This window comes from Macrotis lagotis, chromosome 3, assembly GCF_037893015.1.
Source record: "Macrotis lagotis isolate mMagLag1 chromosome 3, bilby.v1.9.chrom.fasta, whole genome shotgun sequence".
NCBI lineage: Eukaryota > Metazoa > Chordata > Mammalia > Peramelemorphia > Peramelidae > Macrotis > Macrotis lagotis.
In genome coordinates, this window is record NC_133660.1 from 31,218,306 (window position 1) to 31,222,416 (window position 4,111).

Below are 4,111 nucleotides of genomic sequence, written 5' to 3' on the forward strand. Positions count from 1 at the left end.
TCCCTTGAGAAAGGTGGTCCATTTATTGAGATTATCTTAATAAAAGTCACTTTAATCACTCTAGACTAAGAATTTATAAGCCATTGATAACAAGGATCCAAAATACTTTATAATAATCTCCAGCATTACTGGACAGTATAATCATTTTTCTGAGCAATATAATGAATCACTTTCCCTCCAGGCACAGTTTCTATTAGAAAGCACTCAGAGTCCTTCTCTCCTTGACCCCTATCAGACCTCTTTGTGGTTCTCCTGTACAAGGCTAGGGGTCACAGATTTAAGGAGGGCACTGATAGGTAGAAAGTATCTAAAGAAGGGCCAGCAGCCTGGTGGACTCCTGAGTCCATGTCAAATGAGACCCTAAAGATCTCATCATGTTCAGCCTGGAGAAAAGAGGGCTCAGGCAGGAGAAGCACTCAGGACACCAGTCTTAAGAGCTGTCAGGTTGGAGGAGGGAGGAGAGGAGAGCTGATGGGGGGGGGAGGCAGAGCCAAGAGCAGTCTGCAGAGGTAAACTGAGGCTTGATGTGAAGGATCACTTCCAATGATTAGAACTGCCCCAAAGAGGAATGGGGCTGCCTTAAAAGAGGCCCCCAGTCAGGAAGCAAGAAGAAGCCTCCCTATGGGATATGGTAGATGTGACTTCTCTCACACAGTGTCTGAACTGGTCAATGGCTCAAGTCCCTTCCAACCCTCATATTCTGTAAATCTTCCTATTCCATCCTATAACCAAATGACTCTGAGAATTGTGGACCTTCTTTAGGACAAACATTATATCTTTGGAGGATAAAGGAGAAATGAGGAACTACTTGATAAATTCATGAATGAGCCACAGAAATTCTGTCCATCCACCTTCAAAGTAGAAATTAGGTGATTAAAGCAACTTTGAGAATGCAGTTATAAATAAACAAATAATTTACCTAGAAAGTGTTTCCTGAAATTCAAGTTTTCAAATCAGGCTTTGATCACTAATTTATTGGACAACTTGCAACTCCATATGTTCACTTGTTAAATTCTCTTAGATCAATGGTGTAAACCCCAAAATTCCAGTTGGCTGTACACTGACTTAAAAAAACTACACATATTTAACACTGCTTATAATTTATTACATCATTATCATTAAATATTTTCCAATTACATTTTAATCTAGTTCCAGTGGCATTAGGAGTGTAATGGGTTCCATGCATAGGTGTTTCTGACACCTTGGTCTCAGAAGAAATCAATGGCACATAAATAAACAGAAGTCTTAACTGTCTCACACCTCCCACTTCCTAATTCTTCACAATCTGGTTTCTTCTAATCCCATGTTCTTGTTTTAAAAAAAACCCAAACCTTTATTTTTCACCAATTGCATGTTTTAAGTTTCAAATTCTATCTTCCTTCCCTCCCCTCTTCCTGAAATGGTAAGAAATCCAATATAGTCTATACATGTGCATGCAAGTACAACATTTCCATGTTTCAGGTCTTATTTGCTAAATCCTAAGGTCTTTCCTCTATTCTCTTTTTCTCAAATTCTAAACAGTTTCTCTGATCCCTATTCATTACTGATTCTTCCCAAAAACTTTTTGTTTTCACTTCCTACTTGGCTGTCATCACTCAAGCCCTGTCTCCCAAGTGTGAGTGACCTCTCCAGTTTCTGTTCTGTACATTTGTACCTTTTTCTTACTTCCTATAACCAGTAATACTTCACTACTATAATTTGTGTGACAGATTCCCAATTGTGCCTTCCTTTCCTTCCCTATAACAAGTGCTGCTATACAGATTTTTGGGCTCTTTGGGCTAAATACTATACCAAGTACTGCTTATCATTGAAGGACATGTAGAATCTGGGAAAAAAGCAGGAGAGTGCAAGACTCTTCTTGAACAACTATAACCAGGGGAAGAATTTGTCACTAAACAAATAGAGAACTACTCTTAAGAGGGGCATTTCAGGTACATAAAATTGAAGTGCTTTTATTAAAACAAGATCAATGAAACAATAGAGAAGTGTTTAATCAGGGAAAATGTTTAAAGCAATTTCTCTAATAAAGATCGAGTACACATGCGTATGTAAATATATATACCCAATCTATAATTGACAAAAATATATGCAAGAACCATTTCCCAAAAATGACCAGAAAGTTTTCCCAAAAGATCCAAATTACAACCATGTGAAATAAGCTCCAAACTGATAAGAAAAAAAGAAAAAAAATACAACTTAAAACTGAGGTTTTACTTCACAGTCATCCGACTGGTAAAGTTAAAAGGCTAAATTTTACATGGGTTATGGTAAGATAGGCATATGCTGGGAGAGCTAGGGACCAGTCCTACCATTCTATAATTATTATTATTATATTACATATTATATTACAATCTACGATTATTAAAAAAATAAAGTCAATGCCTTGTATATGCCCTACAACCATCTTGTTACCTGATACAACTACTCCGTGATAATATCTAGGGCAGCCAAAACCTGGAAGGAAACTAAGTAGTCATTGATTGCAGAGTGGCTGAATAAATCATGGTGTATGAATACAACAGAATATTGCTGTACAAGAAGAAACGAATTTGAAGAATTCAGAGAAGAGAAGTCTGCAACAAGTATCAACTGACACAATCACAATAAAGGGAAACAATCCAAAAGACTTCTGAAACCTTTGGTCTGGTAGTGATGGACATCCTTCACTGAAGCCTTTCTTTCAATTAGTCCTCTCCTATCCGATACAAGGCTATGATCATCAGGAAATTCCTTTAATACAACAGGGCTCTGCCAATAAGAGCTACAATACAAGGTCAAGTGTCCAGCTTAATGTCAATACCACAGAGAAAGTTTAGCTCCATTAAAAAAGGAAAAGTGCTCTGCTGCCAAGAAATGAGTGCTTTCCTCGAATTGCATTTCATGAAGCTGAGCTGTGTTACTAAAGTGAGGCAAGTGTCTGGAGATCAAGTAGAAAGATCACTGCTCTCTAGACTTTGAACTATCACCACCTTTGATTTTATTGCTTTGCACTCAAAGCTTTCATTTGTATTTTTATTTATTCTCAAAAGTAATGACTTAAACTATTTTAAATCTGCAGGGTATAAGAGTCACGCGTAACCTTATTTTTAAGCGTCTGGCTTCGTGTCTGTTCAGTTCCTTTGGCAGAGTCAAGACTCTGGGGGCTGGAGTCCTGGGTCCTGGCCCGGGCCAGGTGGCCACTGAAGCTCTGGGCGCTGAGAGCGCTGTGTAAACCACAAAGCCTTGCTGAAGTCTGACCAAGAGTCGTGACCCCCCCAAAACAGACTGTGAGACGCCTTTTTTGGGAGAGGGGCAGGCCCTCTTCCCATCAGCCGCTCCTGGAGCCCCGGGGGCACGCACCGCGGCGGCTTGTTCCCGGGGGGCCGGGGCGCCGGGGGGCGGCAGCCAGCGGCCGGGCCAGGGACGCCCCCCTCCGCCCCCCGTCCTCCCTCAAGGACCGTCTCTCGGGCACGGGCGCCCCCGGGGGCCGGCACGGGGTCGAGCGGCTCGCAGCTAAGGAAACTGAGGCACACGGGAGGAGGGGGCCGCGCCGGGGGCGGGGGGAGGCCCGGGCTCGGGGGCCCGGCGGCTGGGGGGGCCCGTGCAGCCACGAGTACCGTGTCCCGGCGCCCGGCGCTCTGGGGCCCCTCGGGAGGCCGCGGGGCGAGGCCCGGGGCCGGGCGGGCGACTTACCCAAGGTCACCGCGCGGGGCCGGGGCCGGGGCCGGGGCCGGGGCCGGGCGGCCTCTGTCTCCCGCACGCGCGGGCCCGCACGTAGCCGCTCCTCCCGGCCGCGGGCGCGCGCTCGGCTCCTCCCTCCCCCAACCGCCCCCTCGCGCCGCTCCCCGGGCCGCGGTCCCGGGGCCCAGAAGGCCGGGGCGGGCGGGGGAGGGGCGAGCGTGCGCTCGGGCCCGGGCCCTCCTCCATCCCGCGTCGGGCGGGCTGCCGGGGCGGGGTCACGGGGCGGGGTGGGGGAGGGGAGGCCCGGGCGCTCCGGCCCCGCCTTCCCGCGCAGGCGCCCTACGCCCGAGGCGCCCCCACCACGTCGCGCACGCGCCGCAGCGGCTAAAAGGCAAAGAGCGGCGGCGCGCCCAGGGGGGAGGAGGGGCGCGGAGGGGCGCGAGGTGTCGCG

The 4,111-nt window shown here is 47.5% G+C and overlaps 1 protein-coding gene across 1 annotated transcript in view; it reads right to left on the reverse strand.

Moving 5' to 3' along the window:
• The window catches only part of LOC141517398 (protein ABHD18-like), a 47,719-nt gene extending 43,957 nt beyond the window's left edge, over positions 1-3,762 (reverse strand). The window contains exon 1 of the mRNA XM_074228366.1: positions 3,673-3,762. The gene's annotated coding sequence lies outside the window, so the exon portion shown is untranslated. The remainder of the gene's footprint in view (positions 1-3,672) is intronic.
• Between the last annotated feature and the right edge of the window lie 349 nt (positions 3,763-4,111).